At 42.3% G+C, this 20,708-nt stretch overlaps 1 protein-coding gene across 2 annotated transcripts in view; it reads left to right on the top strand.

The window, feature by feature from the left end:
* TRMT10C (tRNA methyltransferase 10C, mitochondrial RNase P subunit) overlaps nt 1-20,708 on the top strand; it is a 58,439-nt gene that overhangs the window by 3,492 nt on the left and 34,239 nt on the right. Inside the window, exon 2 of one of the 2 annotated variants that reach the window (XM_069204863.1) lies at nt 17,264-17,403. The exons of the other annotated variant lie outside the window; for it this stretch is intronic. The gene's annotated coding sequence lies outside the window, so the exon portion shown is untranslated. The remainder of the gene's footprint in view (nt 1-17,263; nt 17,404-20,708) is intronic. 2 annotated transcript variants of the gene reach the window in all.

A 20,708-nucleotide genomic window follows, 5' to 3' on the forward strand; every position in this document is an offset into this window, starting at 1 on the left:
ACGTTAAAATCACACAGACTTGTCAGACGTGTGAGCATATAATTGGTGTTTCGTAAGTTAAGCCTTACGCAATCACAAACAGGAATCTTAGAGCATGAATACATTCTCATGATGTGATTACAGATGTGGTTTCAACATCTGCAGTTATCGTCCTTTCTTATCTACCTGTCCCTTAAGTTCTTGAAACAAAGGGGAAGCTTAACAAAAACAAATATTTCTTAAACTTTTACCCGCAGAAGCATGAGTTTGTACAACTGCATGGCTCACAAAACCACAGTGAAGACACAACATAGAGAACAGTTGCTTAATATCATATTTATGCACCAACAAAGTGCATTTTGAACAACTGTTCAACATGTTATAATTCTGCTATTTAATATTTATTTGCATCAGTGTAGCCACTTCTTCCTGCTGTATCGGGAGAACTGAAACGTAAACATTACTTGGTGGGGCAATGCACAATCTGGTACATGAAGCATATTTACACATAAACAAACAACTTATATTGCAATAACTATTATTATCTCTAATATAGTCCAACTAGTGAAGAAATAGTAATCTTAGTGCAAAATCACTGAACTCCGGAGCAGTTGTATTCATCTACTCCACCTCTCTTCTTCCTCTAGCTATACTGTTTGTTTGCAGATATTTACTAACATGCTCCCTAGAATGGTGTCACTGACCAATAATATTACATGTATGTATTATGAGAGTGGTGGTTTGTCATTTGAGAGGTGTTTACTTGTGCTTTTAGTGCCTGTCAATAAAACCACAAGTGTCCAAGCATCTTCCTTAGTGGAGCTGTCACTCTTTTTCTTTCTTTCTTTATTTAATAATGGGAGGATCGGGCTATTGCGTGGGGAACCTCTTATGGCCATGTGTATCAGGTGTCGGCCTCTTTGGATGTGAGATTAGGTGTGAAAAGGTGTGTTTGGGGGTGAGAGTGTCTCTCTGGGTGTGAGAGTGGGTGTATCAATGTCTTAGTGGGTGTGTCAGTGTGGGTCTGTGAGTAGGTGCATGAGGGTTTCAGTGGGTAAGTGTGGCTGAGTGGGTGCATGAGGGTCTGAGTGGGTGAGTAAGGGTCCGAGTGAGTGTGAGTGGGAGAAAGATTGAAAAAGATAAATTGAGAGAGAGAGAGCGTGAAAGAGAGAGAGGTAGGAATAGTACATTGTTTAGGCTTTGATGAGTGATATACCAGGAATGGGAGATTTTTGCACAAATTGAAAGTAAACATATATTTGTCAATTAGAAACAGTGAAATCGCCTTTCAGTATGAACCTTTTAAACTTCTGAAGTATAAAAGAAATTAAAGAGGGAAAATGACCAGGGACATTCCTGGAGTAGAACCCTGAACGTTCAGTGTGAGTGTCCGTGACCTTACCTTTAGGCCATAGGTGACTCTTTTCTATGATGCTTTCAGACATCCCTATGACACTCAACCCACACATGCGATTGGAAAGAAAAGTGAATGTTTAATCACTAGGAAGCTTTCAGTCAAAACACTACTAAATAAATAAACACACTGCCAAGCGATTCTAGGATTTGAACCTTCAGCCTACTGGGTAACAGTACAAGACCTTGACCATTAGGCCGGAAGTGAATCTGTTCTGCTCTGCATCTAAATGTAACTAGAACATTTGTACCAAGCATCTTGCTAGTTTGACACTGTGAAGTCATTGCATGGAGAAACCATTGCAATGAGAATCTCTCTCTTCCATGGGATGGAAGAGAAAGAGAGAGCGAGAGAGTGACAAGACCGGGGGGCCTGAAGGCTCCTGCAGTTCTAACTGGCTTCTCACATCCTGTGGAATCAATGTTTTCATCTGTTTCACTACATGCATACTGCCGTGCAGGGAAACAGTTGAAAACTCCACTTTTTGACAGCAGGAGCTGTTTGACAGCGCCTGCTGTCAGAAAGCGGACTTTGTTTGCTTTAGCTTGGTGGGGGCTGTCAGCTCCCACCAGTCAAAAGCAAACAGCTATGTCCCGAGGGTGGGCACCCTGGGACATAGTAGGACCCGGCCCTGGGGGAGTTAAAAGTCCCCAAGGCCATTATTGGCTCCACGAGGTGGGCCTGCGTGGCCCCCTCAAACGAACATTGCCCCGGGGAGGCGGTGGTCTCCAGGGCTCGGGGGTCCGAAATGGATCCCCTTCATTCTTTCTAGTTATCTAAAGCCCAGAGGAGGTGGTCGTCCCTGGGGCTGCGGGTTAGTTAGAAACAGAACCCCCTTTATTATTTCATTTTTCCCCGGGGAGGTGGTGGTCCCCAGAGCTGCTAGGGGGACAAGTGCCCCCAAAATCAAACTTCATTGAAGCCCCAGGGAGGTGGTGGTCCCTGGGGCTGTGGGAAGCCCAGCAGGGGGTCCATGCATCCGCTGGTAACTTTCCCATGCCCCCGGGACTTGGTCCACCCGGGCACCTCACAAAAAGGGCAGGAAGCCACCTCTCTTTTTTTTTTTTTTTTTCCCTCCCCAAAAAGTTGGAAAAATCCACAGATCTGGACCCATGGATTATTCTGTTCCTATCCTGGCCCCTTTTGTGGGTTTTTAATTTTTTTTATTTGTAATTTTAATTTTATTTTTTCATTTTATTTCTTCCTGGGACTCTCCTGAAGCCAAGTCCCAAGATGGCTGCCAACACTTTCTTGTTGAAGGTTGGCAGACAATCAGATATCTGCATGGGGACAGTGGGATCCGTGGAGGATTTGTGTCCCTATAGAGCTATATTTTTGGACTTCAATCACTCCAAAACTACTGATCAGATTTACACACCAACAAAAAGCGTAATCTGCTGAACAGCATCTACCTTCCTGCCAAATTTGGTGCAATTCTGTTTAGCAGTTTGGGCTGCAGGCGTGTCTAGATACCCTATGGAAAAATGAATGCGCCTAACGCGTTTTGGCACTCCCTCTATTTTTCTTGGCCCCATCTTGATGAATCAGCCCGACCCTTTCAAGACAGCAGCTGAGCTGACCAAAGTATACGTTTTAAAAATTTTGTTCAGGTTTGTCAAGCGGAGCCAGAGTTATTGGCAAAACAAGAAAATACTCCATCTAGGGAAACTAGGTCCCAACTATAACTACCTAGTATCAACTGCCACTAGGACATACTAATATTACACATAGTGCCTTACATGGAAATCTAGAGGTGCATGTACTCACTCTTTAGAGTATCTGTTTGCTCCAGAGAAGTGCTGGTATTCTTCTATTAAATGTATTGTAGCAGTGCTGAGAAGTGCAGGTACTCTGCCTTTCAAATGAGAGAAGTGCCGGTACTCAGTACCAGACAGTACCTGCACATTTCAAGCCATATATAGGAAAAGCCATTGTCAAAGAATTCAGGGGCAGATGTTGGTTCGTTGGGTTTTGCGACTCGCAAATTGCGAGTCAGAGCGTCTCACAATTTGCGAGTCGCAAAACTGTATGCACAACAGTGTCCCCGACACTGTTTGCGACTCGCAAGGGGGTTGCAAAAGGCCACCGCATGAATATTCATGAGGTGGTTGCAATTTTTTACCCCCTTGAGAATCGCGGCACTCACAGGGATGGTGGCCTGCTGGAGACAGCAGACCACCATGTCTGTGATTGATTTTAAATAAAGCATTTTTTTTTTTTTTTTTTGTAATGCAGCCTGATTTCCTTAAAGGAAAAAAAGATGCATTACAAAACTAAACAAGCATTTACAATGCAACAGGTCTCACATTTGCTTGAGTTAGAGCTATTGGCGTTGTAAATGCATAACTGGACTTTTCTTGCCACATAAATTGGACAACCCTGTTGCGTCATTTGGTCCTCTCTGCTACATATTTCCAGGGGCCCTGCATATAACTAAAGTACATAAATGAAAATACACTGTTCCAGTAAAGGCTGTCAAAATAGGAGACCCATAGTCTCAGGAGCAAGGGCCCTAAAGCATCACAATGGATGACTAGCATCATCGGGAATTGCTCCTCGCCAGGCCGGCACTGCAATGCCTGTTGGGCACCCCGATGTGGGGGCTCTTAACTGAACTCTTCTGATAGTGACCGGTAGATTCAACTATACAGACTGCGATGATTAGAATTCAGCACCAGTACACACAAAAAAGAGGAAAAAGAGGTTAAAATTGGTTATTCATTCACCGAACACCATCATTTATTCAATCTGATTAAACAAGGATGAAGACCAAGATTAAAATAAAAAAATTGAAAGTAATAAATTGAGAATTATGCTCAATGCCTTTCAAAAATAAAGATACTACAGAAAGCCCTAGATATTAAAGAACCTCTGTGCTACGGTCGACATGTTTCGCGTCTAGTGGTCCAGCCGGATCCATTGACGCTTCATCAGGACCTACAAAAACAGTTTTTAACACCTCTTCAAAATAGTATCACAAATTAGGATACTTAACACCGGTCACTCACTTTAAAGTAGACTGGTTAACACAGGTCACCGTAGAAGACTGAAACATAGAAAACATACCGACAGTACCCAAAATATAAATTATACGGGTAATTGCAAACCTATACAAGTGATGGGTCATGAAAAGGAAAGAAAAGAACGTGACAAATCATACTTACCAACACCAAATAGAGACCAGGTTCCTTGGGACGCAAGTTTCAAGGACTCAAAATGACACTGAACGCATTAAATTACAACAAAATCAAAGTCTTTTGTTACAACATGAATGTAAAACAAATGATGCTACATCTGTTGATATGAGAAGTTCTTAAGATTAGAAAGAACCTCTGTTTATAAATAAACAAGTGGCAGTAAATAGGTGCTAAAAATTGAAACGATTGCCGATATTGACATATCCAAGTTAGTTTCCTTGTGTCAGAAATTATGTTGAATAAATTACGACTCGTAACATCGTTAGGAAAAAAGATTAAAATCACACCTTAATACCCCAAGAAATAACCGATTGAAACCAGTTGCACCAATCTGTGTGTGCGCACAAATTACTCACGTAGTTATCATCGGTCCATAGTATTGGACCTACCCTCTGAAACGGACGACCCGGAAACAGCCGGATCGGACGCCGTAAGAGTTATAAATAGATGTCGCGGGGACCCGGAAACTGGGTCCGTGCGCGTCCACAGTCATGGAAAAAGACGAAGGACTAACGCGAGTCCTATTCAGCAAGGAAGTAAAGGGCCGACTACCTTTCTCACTTGACGTGTAGTCCCATCCCTTGAAAATAGATCGAGCCCATAGTCAATTTGACCGAGTAACCATCAGCAGGAAAAAATTATTAATTTAATGAATTTTTTTTAAATTTAATGAAGAAGGGGAAAATTATACAATTAATCGTCCTAAAAGGGAAAGAAAAAATATAGTTTATATTTTTCAATGCAAAAAGATGATAAAAAATAAATATACAAAAATAGGTTGGAAAAAGGCCATTGTTAAAGAATCTTGTTTGTGATAACAAGTCAAATAGACAACCTAGTATGGCAATTATACTCTAGCCAAAAATATTAGGGCTATGTCTCGTTGTTTAACAGATATCAACTGGGTGGCAACAAAATGTAGGTAATATACTTATGGTGAGAGGGAAGTCCAGGGGATATCATCATTTAACCCCCGTAGATGCGTCCCTAATTTAAACACCCATCTTTGTTCAATCCTGAATAAAGCCCCAGGATCGTCGGGCGGATTCTTGGTGCTTCTATTACCACCCACCAAAGATCTTCAGGAGAATGTTGGACCTCCAAGAAGTGCACACTAAGTTTTGTGGTGATCTTTTTGCATCTGATGTTGCTTCTGTGCTCATTAATGCGTGTCTGAACGGGTCTGGATGTCATCCCAATGTAACGTAAATTGCAAGGGCACGATATCATGTAGATACAGTTCCTGGTATTACAATTGGTATGTTTTTTAAGATACCAAGTGCCCGCAGAGCCGAGATCCAGTTTTGTTAAGTGCCTGGTCATACAACACATGTTGCAATTCCCAAAAGGATGGTGGCCCTCCACTGCTGGGAGGCCCCATAACGTCTTTTGGGGTGGGGGGGTCACGAGAGGTTCGTTGATGTGTGTGGACCACAAAGTCTTTGATGTTGGCAGTCCGTTTGAAGGCAAAAAGGGGCCTTGGTATGTTGCAACCACCGCTCGTTAGGATAGGCCACCTTTTGCTAATCAGTTTCTTAATGGAATTAGATAAAGGAGTGTAAGTAGATACACATGTCAACCTGGGCTGGGGCCTTTTTTCCATGGTAGACAACAAAGCTTCTCTGTTGTTATTCCTGGCTCTCTTTCGTGCTTTCTTGACGGATAGTGTCGGTCAAAGAGTTTATTTTGAAGAGAGTCAGCTTGACGTTCAAATTCTCTGGGTAAGCTGCAATTACGTCTCAGACGTAGAAATTGGCCAAAGGATAAATTATCCTGCAAGGATTTTGGATGATGACTCTCATAAAGTAAAAGAGAATTACGATCTGTGGGCTCATGGTAAACACTGGTAAGTAATTTACCATTGTTGATAGTAATCATCAGATCTAAAAAAGGTAGTTGTGAATCAGACACAGTGGCAGTAAATTTCAAGCAGGGGTCAAAAGTATTGATCCATGTTGTGAATTCATCAGCCTGGGTCAGCGGGCCTTGCCAAACAATCAAAATGTCTTCTATATAGCGACGCCATAATTTGATGTAATCGAAATGAGGATTGGTTGGCGATAAGATATGTTTCTTCTCAAAATCATACATATAAAGGCAGGCTAAACTAGGAGCAAAGGTGCTGCCCATAGATGTGCCTTGAATCTGATGATAAAATTGATCCTCAAAAAGGAAGCAGGTTTCTGTCAAAGCCAACCTAGCACATTGTATAATGAAAGAAACAGGGGAAGACAGGGTAGTAGACACTTCTTGCAAAGCAGTCTCAATCACGTCCAAAGACGAACCTCAGATGGTCACCAGGAGCCAGATAAAAAAATCCCCTGACGAAGACTTAGTTGTTAATCTTTCAACTAGACAACTCACGGAAGAAGAAACTAAGGTGCTTAATAGGGGTTTAGGGTTTGTCCCTACCCCTCAAGAAGATTTTTTCCGTCTACATATTGAACTATCCCAATTTTTCCGCAAAATTCGCTTGCATTTTTTCTTCAAGGATAAAATAGTGGAACCCCAGACGTTTGACTCTGGTTTGAAAAAACCCTCAGTCTTTGTTCCACTTCCAGTAACCATGCCAAGCGAAGTTCTGACTTTTGAAAAAGCAGTGTTAGCCGACTTACATAATTTACATCCCAAACATACGTACATCAATACCCTGACTAGAGAAAATAGAGCCCTTCTATCATTAGCTTCAGATCCTGATATAACTATTAAACAGGCTGATAAGGGCGGGGCAATCGTGATATTGGTTTCCACTGATTATAGATGTGAGTGCCTACGTCTTTTGAGTGATTCCTCCTACTATGCTAAAATCAGTTGTGATCCTACTGGAAGATTACAGACCCAGATTAGAATCCTTATTGAAGAAGCTAGGAACAACTTGTGGATCCCACCTAAGGAAGCAGAATTTTTGGATACACTCCATCCCCGCGTCCCATACTTCTATTGTTTACCAAAAATTCACAGAGGGAGGAGACCCCCTCCTGGGCGCCCTATTGTATCTGGTTTGGGTTCCGTATTGGAACCACTATCGATCTTCTGTGACCACTTTTTACAGCCTTTAGTGAGGAGTTCCTCTACCTATTTAAATGACACTAAAGATGTGCTGAATTTAATTGAAGCCATTAATGATTCCAATACCGTACAGGGTATCATTACTTTGGATGTGGAGGCACTATATACCAACATTCCCCAAGAAGCAACTTTACAAGTGATTGAGACTGCTTTGCTAGAAGTGTCTACTACCCTGTATACCCCTGTTTCTTTCATTATACAATGTGCTAGGTTGGCTTTGACAAAACTTCTTCCTTTTTGAGGAACTATTTTATCATCAGATTCAAGGCACATCTATGGGCAGCACTTTTGCTCCTAGTCTAGCCTGCCATTATATGTATGATTTTGAGAAGAAACATATCTTATCGCCAACCAATCCTCATTTCGGTTACATCAAATTATGGCATCGCTATATAGATGACATTTTGATCGTTTGGCAAGGCCCGCTGACCCAGGCTGATGAATTCACAACATGGATCAATACTCTTGACCCCTTCTTGAAATTTACTGCCACTGTGTCTGATTCACAACTACCTTTTTTAGATCTGATGATTACTATCAACAATGGTAAATTTCTTACCAGTGTTTACCATAAGCCTACAGATCGTAATTCTCTTTTACTTTTATGAGAGTCATCATCCGAAATCCTTGCGGGATAATTTACCCTTTGGCCAATTTCTATGTCTGAGACGTAATTGCAGCTTACCCTGAGAATTTGAACATCAAACTGACTCTCTTCAAAATAAATTCTTTGACCGACCCTATCCGTCAAGAATTGTCAATCAAGCACGAAAGAGAGCCAGGAATAACAACAGAGAAGCTTTGTGGTCTACCATGGAAAAAAGGCCCCAGCCCAGGTTGACATGTGTATCTACATACACTCCTTTATCTAATTCCATTAAGAAACTGATTAGCAAAAGATGGCCTATCCTCACGAGCGGTGGTTGCAACATACCAAGGCCCCTTTTTGCCTTCAAACGGACTGCCAATATCAAAGACTTTGTGGTCCACACACGTCCACGAACCTCTTGTGACCCCCCCCCCCCCCCCCCCCCCACCCAAAAGACGTTATGGGGCCTCCCACCAGTGGAGGGCCACCATTCTTGTGGGAATTGCAACGTGTTGTCTGACCAGGCACTTAACAAAACTGGATCTCGGCTCTGTGGGCACTTGGGATCTTAAAAAACATACCAATTGTAATACCAGGAACTGTATCTGCATGATATTGTGCCCTTGCAATTTACGTTACATCGGGATGACATCCAGACCTGTTAAGACACGCGTTAATGAGCACAGAAGCAACATCAGATGCAAAAAGATCACCACAAAACTTAGTGTGCACTTCTTGGAGGTCCAACATTCTCCTGAAGATCTTTGGTGGGTGGTAATAGAAGCACCAAGAATCCGCCCGACGATCCTGGGGCTTTATTCAGGATTGAACAAAGATGGGTGTTTAAATTAGGGAAAATCTACGGGGGTTAAATGATGATATCCCCTGGACTTCCCTCTCACCATAAGTATATTACCTACATTTTGTTGCCACCCAGTTGATATCTGTTAAACAACGAGACATAGCCCTAATATTTTTGGCTAGAGTATAATTGCCATACTAGGTTGTCTATTTGGCTTGTTATCACAAACAAGATTCTTTAACAATGGCCTTTTTCCAACCTATTTTTGTATATTTATTTTTTATCATCTTTTTGTATTGAAAAATATAAACTATATTTTTTCTTTCCCTTTTAGGACGATTAATTGTATAATTTTCCCCTTCATTAAATTAAAAATGTTTCATTAAATTAATAATTTTTTCCTGCTGATGGTTGCTCGGTCAAATTGACTATGGGCTCAATCTATTTTCCTAGGAATGGGACTAGACGTCCAGTGAGAACGGTAGTCCGCCCTTTACTTCCTTGCTGAATAGGACCCGCGTTAGTCCTTTGTCTTTTTCCATGACTGTAGACGCGCACGGACCCAGTTTCCTGGTCCCCGCGGCATCTATTTCTAACTCTTACGGCGTCCGATCCGGCTGTTTCCAGATCGTCCGTTTCAGAGGGTAGGTCCAATACTATGGACCGATGATAACTACGTGAGTAATTTGTGCGCAAACACAGATTGGTGCAACTGGTTTCGATCGGTTATTCCTTGGGGTATTAAGGTTTGATTTTAATCTTTTTTCCTAACGATGTTACGAGTCGTAATTTTTTCAACATAATTTCTGACACAAGGAAACTAACTTAGATATGTCCATATCGGCAATTGTTTCAATTTTTAGCACCTATTTATTGCCACTTGTTTATTTATAAACGGAGGTTCTTTCTAATCTTAAGAACTTCTCATATCAATAGATGTAGCATCATTTGTTTTACGTTCATGTTGTAACAAAAGACTTTGATTTTGTTGTTATTTACTGCGTTCAGTGTCATTTTGAGTCCTTGAAACGTGCGTCCCAAGGAACCTCGTCTCTATTTGGGGTTGGTAAGCATGATTTGTCACGTTCTTTTCTTTCCTTTTTATGACCCATCACTTGTATATGTTTGCAATTACCCGTATAATTTATATTTTGGGTACTGTCGGTATGTTTTCTATGTTTCTGTCTTCTAGGGTGACCTGTGTTAACCAGTCTACTTAAAAGTAAGTGACCGGTGTTAAGTATCCTAATTTGTGATACTATTTTGAAGAGGTGTTAAAAACTGTTTTTGTAGGTCCTGATGAAGCGTCAATGGATCCGGCTGGACAACTAGACGCGAAACATGTCGACCGTAGCACAGAGGTTCTTTAATATCTAGGGCTTTCTGTAGTATCTTTATTTTTGAAAGGCATTGAGCATAATTCTCAATTTATTACTTTCAATTTTTTTTATTTTAATCTTGGTCTTCATCCTTGTTTAATCAGATTGAATAAATGATGGTGTTCAGTGGATGAATAACCAATTGTAACCTTTTTTTTTGTGTGTGTGTACTGGTGCTGAATTCTAATCATCGCAGTCTGTATAGTTGAATCTACCGGTCACTATCAGAAGAGTTCGGTTAAGAGCCCCCACATCGGGGTGCCCACCAGGCATTGCAGTGCCGGCCTGGCGAGGAGCAATTCTCGATGATGCTAGTTATCCATTGTGCTGCTTGAGGGCCCTTGCTCCTGAGACTATGGGTCTCCTATTTTGACAGCCTTTACTGGAACAGTGTATTTTTATTTATTTACTATTATTGGGAAACTGTACACTGGACCATTTAAACTCCTGGTCCCTCCCCCCTGTTAACTTATAACTAAAGTACTTCAATTTACCTTCGTCCTTCATCTGAGGCAAAAAATGAAAATATTGCCTATAGTATATATTTTTTATATATTATTATTTTGGAGTCCCGCCCGGCCCAACCTAGTGTGGGGACCTAGAGATGACCTGACAGAAAGAGCACGTCATGTGGTGAGCATTGGGCAAAAATGTTTTGTAAAAAGAATGTCCTGCAAAGTGTAATGGGGTGAGTTTCCGAGGGCAGCGAATATTGGCGTATCTTGACTTTAATGCTCAGAACAGCCCCTAGAGGGCACCACTATAAAAATAACATTTGTAAGAAATATGGTTATGTAATCACATAGTCAGCCCCAAGAGAGCCTCACCACACAAACAGCATGGCAGAACGTAATGTAGTAGAACCATATATTTAGCCCCTAGAGAGCCTAGTGCATTACACATTTTCAGGACTAGCAGGCCAGCTGCAATACTATAACAAACAAGGCCCTTAAAACCCAAACTACTCCCAGATGTAAAACAAAAGTTCCAGCCATGAGAGAGCTTACAAAGACATTGAATGGTGGGAGATGTTACTATTTCGGGATCCCCCAACTTAGTGTGGGGACCCAGAGATGACTTAGACAGAAAGAGCATGTTGTGCTGCACCGTTCGGTGGTGGTCCCATTGTCGTAATGCCACAACAGGCTGAGTTATGGGCAAATATTTGCCCTGCAAGGCAGTGTGGGGAGAGTTTTCCGAGGTGCGGGGAGAGCCACTTTGAGGATTTCTGTGTTTAAATTACTAGTGGAAAGCACTCCTCCAATCAAGTTTGCGCTATATGACACTTCATGTCCTCAAGTAAAGCGCTCCTCTGATCGAGTTTGCGCTAGATGAACCTTTTTAAAAACAAGAAAAAAAAACACCCCCTCAGCTTGCTGCCTTTGTGTGCAGACACCAGAAAGAAACAGCGGCATGCCCAAAACAAGGAAGAGGAAGAAACCACATACGGCCACGCAGAGCTATGCTGCGATCCAAAAGAAAAAAGTAGTGCGTCACACTAAGGTATATGCTAGATCGTGCAATAATCCATGTAACATGGTCCGTCTCCAAGGTGTTAACAAAGTACCCTCAAGGCGGGACAAACGTAAAGCATTTACCTATGAAAATCAAGGGAATTTTGAAAAGCAGGCCAAGGAACGAATGAAAGTGATAGGCGTGAGATAGACCTGGTGCAAGCCCACAGATGTAGATTACAACATGTCGAGAGACAGCACTTGTGTGCTGTGTAGGCTCGACCTAAAAAGGACACCTTACGCTCAGAAGGGCTGGAGGGAACCCAGAAGTGTCCAGTAAGGAGGAGAGAGTGAGAAAAATCTGACAAAGTGGACCAAATTAGGCAGAGGGGCTAGTGCAGATAGGGGATATATCCAGGGCCTCTATCTTGGAAAAGCTCAACATATGACAGATCTGAGGTCCTTGTAACGTTGGATAGTTGTATGAATGGAGACTCGGGCAGAGGAAGGGAAAAGGAACGAGTGTCAGAGGAAAAGTGAAAGGAGAAGATGGTGTGTGTGTCGTCAGAGGAAAGAAGGTGGTGTGTTGCCAGTGGAAAGGTGAAAGGAGAAGATAGTGTATGTCATCAGATGATAGGTGAAAGGAGAAGATGGTGTGTGTCATTAGTGGTAAAGGAGAACATGGTGCGTGTCATCGGTGGAAAGGTGAAAGAAGAAGATGGAGTTTGTCACATCTGTGGTGAAAGGAGAAGATGAAGTTTCCAAGAGCACTGGTGCTTAGGGGAGATATTAGTGGGGCTCGGACAGACCATTGAGAAACCCCCAACTCCAAGGTGGTGTTCTCAGTGTCCCATGCCAGTTTGAGAGATGCGAGGAGAACAGTCTTTGTCACAGACAGATCAGGAATACGGAGGACATAAACCGGCAATGGAGGTGAGCAGAGGCGATGAAATTGGCACTGTCTCAGCAGGCAAGAATGTGGTTTCAGTTAGTGAAGAAACTGGAAGTCTGATCAGAATGTGTTGTAAACACGGTAAGAAGAGAGATCTGTAGTAATTCTGTACAAACTTCGCATTCTAGTATCTTGGAGAAGAAAGGCCGTTGATCTACTGGACAGCAGTTAAGGGAGATGATGTTGATAGAAGATTTTTCTCCCGGAAGGCAAGGCCTGCGAGTGAAGGCAGGGTGTGAGTAGCTCCTGCCTTCGAACAGGGCCTGAAAACCCAGAATATCGACCTTCACAGCATTGTCGATTGATCACCCCCATCCGGCACTTGAGTACTCCATCTCTCTTTACAATAGCTATAAACGCACATCCTTGCCCCCCGGTGCTCATGCGTATGAAAATAAGAACTATGTAACCTGAGGGTAACTAACTTAGGATCAGGAGAGCCTGATTAAGTGTAGATTTTCATGACAACCACTATGTAAGTGAGTCACATTTGGATTTGCTTATTGTACAATTATCCTCTGTGGATATCGTGACAATGTGTTATGGATCCAGCGCTCCTTGATTGACACTGATGTAATCGTTTCAAATATTCCGTAACAGTATATCTCGTTCCTCCAGTTAACGTGACTCACCCTTGCTTGCGCCCCATACCCACACCTACACCTCATGCATCATCCACTGTATCCAACCTGCAACCACTAATCACTGCGTGACCTTGCTTATGTACCAAATGTTCACTTTATACAATATTTCTGTACACGAAGCTTTAAATATACTCAAACACTCGCGTGCAGGAGTATTCAAAACACTGGGGGTAAACAGGCGAGATTAGGGGCCTACCCATGTGTGAGATGGGATTGTCATCTCCTTTGCAGTGATATACATATATTAACAAGGGCATCGCACGTGCAGGACAGATGGGCTTCCGTTTGGGACAAAGAGACAATAAATGGCGCTATTAGATTGCTATCACTTTCTTTGCAGTGGAATCAGAGGCTGCCTCTCACCCCCAGCCCCTGGGGCAGGCAATCTGTGTGTGTTTTTTTTTTTTTTGTTTTTTGTCGTCGAAGGCTGTTCTCGCGCTGTGTGCTGCATGCACAAACCAGCCCCGAATCCTCATATTTTAGAAACCAGATCATCCCATCCCTTTCCCCCAGGGTTCTCGTCACAAAAATGTAAGCCAAGTCGCTTTCCCCTCCCTCCAAGGCTTCAAAGCTGTGTTTTATGGAATGCGGACTGGGGCGGAGCACCCGAAATGGGAGGAACCAGGAGACAATCAAGAGGACGCAGCTGTGCTCTATCTTGGGAAGCACAACAGAGCATAAACCTGTGACCAGGTATACGACCCAAACTATGGCACCCCTAAAATTTTCAGCAGGCTTATAGGCCACATTTTTGTTTTAAGTGTGACACTCCAAGTTCACTACATCATCTAAAAAATCAAAACTTTAGCTAAGTGTCATTTTTAAGCTATGCCTGGAGTTGGTCATTGTAGTAGAAACGCTTTTCATATAGAGGGAACATAATTTCTTAACCGAACACCTCTTGTATAACTACACGATCCTTCTGTACCCTCACTGCTTCATTGTTTCGTGTCCAAATTTGCCCCCCAATGTAGCATGTTTACATTATTTACCGATCCATACAGTTTCGTTTTTAGTAGAAAAAAAGCCATCAGATTATGGGACAAAGTTCCTAGGAGGAAAACACTGCACCTCGCCAGGGCCATGAAGCGCTATATGAAAGCAATTACAATATGCAATACGAAGAAGGCATGCGGTATTAACGTCCCCTTTTTCCTCACTCTGTCCTTGGGACTTCCCTCTGCGGTGCATGTAGAGATGTTATGGGATGAACGAAGGCTCAGCTGGGAGGCAGGACGTGTGCAAGGAAAGAGTGGCAGCATGGGTAGTGATCACACCGGGAGGTGGGCTGCACCACATTGATGCAGAGCTTCCGGTCTTCTCAATCCCATACGTGGGTAGCTCACCCAGACCCGTTGATGTGTGCATTACTGTTCAAAACACGAGAGCCACACGACCCATGCTGCAAGTGAAGTCTAGTCTGTGTGAGCTGGTGACAGGGATCCGGGAAAAACTGAAAGCCAAGTGGAAGGGAAATCTATATGAAGAGAAAGGTTACAGAGCAGCAGCTACAGTGAGGGGCAGTATGGCTTAGGGTCTCAGTAGCAAGCAATGACAACAAGGGTATAGGTGCAATGGGTTAAAGTCAAGAGAGACTTTCAGCAAGACGAAACTGGTAACAGCCATCAGAAAATGGACGATAGGGAGTAAATACAGGCGATGCCGAGGTGACGATGGGGTGGCAGTGTAGTGGAAACGTGACGAGGGGAAACTGTGACAGTCGAGTAAAAGTGAGGAGAAAAACTTGATGGGAGAATGGGGCACAAGTGACGAAGAATAGATAACAGGGAAGAACTAAGATGTCAAAGTGAGGGGTGGTGGCAGTGAGGAACAAGCATTTGGAATGCAATAGTCTAGTGTTTGCTCGAGTTAGAGCTCATAGCGTTGTAAATTACTGACTGGACTTTTATTTCCACACAGACTGAAAATAACAAAATGAAGAGAGCGAGGGCGAGCTGGCCCTGGAAAAGCCCCCCTCTGCTGTTGGTTTATGTTTACAGAGGGAGCCGGTGGGGAGGAGGAACTGAACAAGCACCCACACTGTTGAGGTTAAACAGGCAAATGCCCCAAAAAAGTCCCTTACAGAAGAGATAAACAGGACATAGCGCAATTACACAGTACTTTGTGCTGCTCCCAAAGTGAAAAAAGGCAGGACAAAGAGGCAGATCTCACCACTAGCAAGCAAGGATTTTTGAAGGACACTGCAATTAACAAATCAAAACGCTGGAACTCACTCTATTGTATACTTTAGTATACAGCAGGCCGAACGCTAACGCTCGACATAAAATGAAACGAAAAAGTAAAATTTTTTTCAGAGCAGGCAGTGGTCCATAGGACCACTGCCTGCTCTGAGAAAATGTTTGCAGTGCCATTCACAACAGGGAAGGGGTCCCATGGGGACCCCTTCCCTTTTGCGAATGGGTTAGCACCCATTTGAAATGGGTGCTAACTGCGATTGGTTTGCGACCGCGGTCACAAAGCAATCCTGCATTGCACTGCGACTTGCAATTAGGAAGGGGACACACCTTCCTAATTGCGACTCGCAAACCTGTTTTGCGATTCGGTAACCAGGTTACCGAATCACAAAACTGGGTTTGTACATTGCAAAGTGCAATTTGCATGCCGCAAACTGTGAAATTCGCTGCTTGCGACGTGCAAACTGCTTCCTACATCTGGCCCTTAGTCTTTAATGTTGGCACTGCTCAGTGCACTGTCAACATTTAGCCCTACTTGTATGTCAGCAGCTGTCCTGGTTACCCTAATTATGGGGTCCTCTGAAATGGAAGGACCCCAGGCCATATGTTCTGGTTTATATAGCACAAATGTCTTTCTCTCCTTCATATGTTGTTCCCTCATCACTATCACTTTCAAATTCTTTCTCTCTTTCTCTCTTTCTCTCTTTCTCTCTTTCTCTCTTTCTCTCTTTCTCTCTTTCTCTCTTTCTCTCTTTCTCTCTTTCTCTCTTTCTTGGCGTATTTTTCCCCATATTCAGCACATAAAACTGTAACAGTCTCACTTTCCTATTTCTTTTTCAAACATACATCCCCTTAGATAATTCATTTTATCACAATTAAACATGCCATTTTTTAAATATTTGGCAAATAAAGTCAAGCACATCAAGTGCAGTAAATAAATGAGATATTAAATATGTACACAGAAATACTTCATAGAAATTTACATATGGCAAATGACAATCTCCTAAGAAAAATAACCATACCTTACCACAACTGTTATCCAAGGGAAGAATAATATAAAATAAAGCTGTATAGTACAAAGCTAATTCCAAAAAAGGGGGGAACTGGGAGGTTGATTAGTCCAGTGTACGGCCTCCCTACTCATAACATGATAATCAAAAAAGGTACACTGTTCCAAAAGACATAACTAACAATCCCAGAGAAAACTAGAATAGGATTGCTACAGAAGCAGGGGCCCTCAGGTTTCATCATCAGGCTTGCTCCACGCCAGACTCAGACTGCAATGTCTGACGGGACCCTAAAGGGGGTCACTAAGCCAGCTTCTGAGTTGACTTAAACAAACCAGTGGAGACAAAAGAAAAATATACAAACTGTATGTGCAATTACAAATGACAACTCCCCTCAAAAAATTATTTTGCTTAGTAATGGGGGATGTTGGTCAAGATTGAAAACAACAAACCGAGTTTAAGGGAAATGATGGCCCTTTACTCCTTCAAAAGTATGTGGTGGGGAGTGTTTCTGTCACTACCAAAAAGTCAACATGTTTCGCGCCTACTTGCGTCTTAACAGATCTATTGGTGCTTCTTCAGGACTGTCATTACTCTTCTCCAATCAAATCGCCGGAACTCCCTCGGAGGAAACATGGCAAATCGCCGGGACCTCCTGACTTGAAAGATACCTTGCCCCCAGAAGAGGTGGCTTGGGAAACGGGCAGGAGCTCAATCAATAAGTGAGTACAATCTCACCTTTAGTTACCTGTGTGATATCATTAATTGTTCCATTTTTGATCCCCCATTACTAAGTAAAATAATTTTTTGAGGAGAGTTGAGTCATTTTTAATTGCACATACAGTTTGTATATTTTTCTTTTCTCTCCACTGGTTTGTTTAAATTAACTCAGAAGTTGGGTTAGTGACCCCCTTTAGGGTCCCGTCAGACATTGCAGCGCCAGCCTGGCGTCGAGCAAGCCTGATGATGAAACCTGAGGGCCCCTGCTTCTGAGAGGGCCTCGCTTCTGTAGCAATCCTATTCTAGTTTTCTCTGGGATTGCTTGTTATGTCTTTTGGAACAGTGTACCTTTTTTGATTATCATAGTACAAAGCTAAATCAGCTTCACCCTGTCAACAGGATCATATCCAAAGGATATTCAATAGAGCCAAGCCTTTATGGGATCCCAAATATGAAGAACCTTTTGAACTACGATTATAGCTTTGTAATATTGAAATCTCCAGATCACACACAGTATTAGACTCTGGCCATGGTGGGGTGGTTCAATCTCTAAACAATGCTGCTCCACCCCCAGTCTAGCCAGTTCAGTTTCCATAAAATAAATACCAACCAGCTGTGTGAGAATTTCCTGGAGTGACCTACGATAATCAACATTGGATCCCATTTCACATGGCTTGCAAATAATTAATCTTCCCAAATACAGAATTCAAATAACTTTTATTCACAGAACAAGTTACAAAGATGTGAACAACATTAGCACCTGCATCCCACACCAGAAATACCAGATTCCTCTCTTAAATCCCTCTTATATAGTTGAGAAGTGTATGATAAAGATAATCAAGGACCTTGAACTAGTGTGTCTGTATGTGAGACGTTGAGTCAGCATGTTGCATTTAGCTGTATATTGGGGTGTTGATATGCTGGGCTAAATAACTGCCTCATTTTTCAGCTAACCTATCGAAATGATTAGCCCTTCCCAGAACTCGAATGCAGTATGCGAATCTTATGAATCCACGCTTAGGCATCTTCATAAAAAAAAATAAAGAAAGGTGTTCCTCTCTTGATCTATTTCGTCTCAGCTAATTGTAGTGAGAAAACTACAAAGCTGAAGATACTGAAGGAAAGCTTGATGGGGTATGCCCTTCTCACAACACAGATGTTCAAATGGAAGGATAAGCCACCTCCCTGTTGTACGCCCTAAATTCATAAGGTTACAGTGTTTCCAGCAAAATCGGGTGATCAGGGTGATGACCAATCAATCCATACTGATGATATTTAGTAATACATGCAATTTGAATGACACACTAGGGCTGCCAATATTCCCAGATAATATTTTGCCAACTCCTCTTAGCCTTTGAAAAAGAACCCATTGTTTTTATCTAGTTCTGTTGCCACACCTGTAAGAAGAATCATCAATAACTCTTTAACTACAGAAACTTTTCCTGAAGACTTAAAAAAGGCATACATATGTCTTTTATTAAAGAAAACAAACCTAGACCCGCGTGACCCCAACAGCTACAGTCCAATTACAAATGGACCTTTCCTGGGCAAACTGACAGAAAGAGCAGCATCCACCCAGATGTCACAATTCATTGAAGACAACTCCATATTCAAACTACCAAACTGGATTCCACCCAGGAAAGAGGCACTGAACCGGCACTCATTGCAATCTGGAATGATGTTAAAAATACAGTCGACTGCAGTTGAGCTGCCGCATTACTTCTCTTGGACCTCTCAGCTGCCTTCAATACTGTTGACCGTGACACCCTAATTCAAAGACTCCACGAAGACGGTATAGAAGGGACTGCTCTCGACTGGCTTGCATCCTACCTGCAAAACAGAACTCATATTATTTATTCTGTTTCCCTCAAAGCCACCCTTCTCATCCAAACCCTATCTCACAAAAGCAAGGGTCCCCTGAGGATCGTCGTCTCACCTATGCTTTTTAACATCTACTGATGTCATTACCAGAACTGATCAATGATTTTCAACTCATGTGCTACAACTATGCAGATACTACTTAAATTGGAATGCCCAAAAGACATTGAAATCTCACAAATCTTCAGTTGCCTCAGAGCCGTTGATCAGTGGATGACCTGGAGCCACCTCAAACAGAATGCTTCCAAAAAGGCAATGCTCACATGTGGCGACTGTAAAAATGACACACTGTGCGCCTGGCCTGACTATCTTGGACCATCTCCTCAAGTATCCAAGGAAGTTCAAAACCTTGGGATTACCATAGACTCCAAGTTAACAATGAATGCCCAAGTGAACAAATTAGCACGATCAAGCTTCATCACCTTGAAGACTCTGCGACCCATCACTCTCACCCCCCTCCCCCCCCCCCCCCCCCACACCCCCCCTTCGGATTTCCACACAAAGTGCAGGCTACTATCTCTCTTGTACTTTTTAAACTGGATTATGCCAATGGCCTCTACCATGGATCATCTCTATCTATTGTGAAAAAACTACAAGGTATTCAGAACTCAGCTGCCAGGCTAATTGTACATGTAAAGCCATAAGCCCACATCTCCCCTGCCTTGAGAACACTACACTGTTTGCCAGAAGATCCACTTTCAAGCTGCTTGTATCACCCACAAAACTATACATGGAACAGGACCGCTTTTCTAAGGAAACAAAATAACCAATTACGTTCAACAAAGAAGCCTCTGCTCAAGATTCGCACCCCGCCTTAAAACACCACCATACAAGAAAAAGACAATCAGTGGTACATCCTTCTCTGTTCAAGGAGCCAAACTATGGAATACATTACCCCCAAATATAAGATCCACGGATAACTATCTTGTCTTCAGAAGGCTACTCAAGAATTGCCTCTTTCCTTAATAACCACCATATTCAATTAGCAATGGAATGCATATGCCTGTGGTGATTAAATATTTATAATCTGATTGTGTATATTCTAGATATGTATAGTTCTTTAAGAAATACGTATAGTTACTATTTCATAAAAATAAATTATACACATACTCTTTAAGCCTGTTTAACAAATGTATATTTACTTAAGGTTAAATATGTGGGCGTGTGTATATATATAGATATGTTTAACGTGTTCATAGGTCATTGCATAGCTCCCTAACCCCTTTCCACAGACTCTTACCTCCTCTATCTCACCTTTTGGCTCATCCCAAGCCTCATCCTATTAATATAACCTGCAACTTAACACTTCTGGAGTCTTCCTTCCTCTAGCCCTCCATTACTCCAGTCAATCCAACTAATAAACTCACATATTCTCTGCTCAAATTAACTCATACTAATACTCTACTCATATTTCCCTATACTAATCCAC

Source organism: Pleurodeles waltl, chromosome 8 (assembly GCF_031143425.1).
Source record: "Pleurodeles waltl isolate 20211129_DDA chromosome 8, aPleWal1.hap1.20221129, whole genome shotgun sequence".
Classification (NCBI taxonomy): domain Eukaryota; kingdom Metazoa; phylum Chordata; class Amphibia; order Caudata; family Salamandridae; genus Pleurodeles; species Pleurodeles waltl.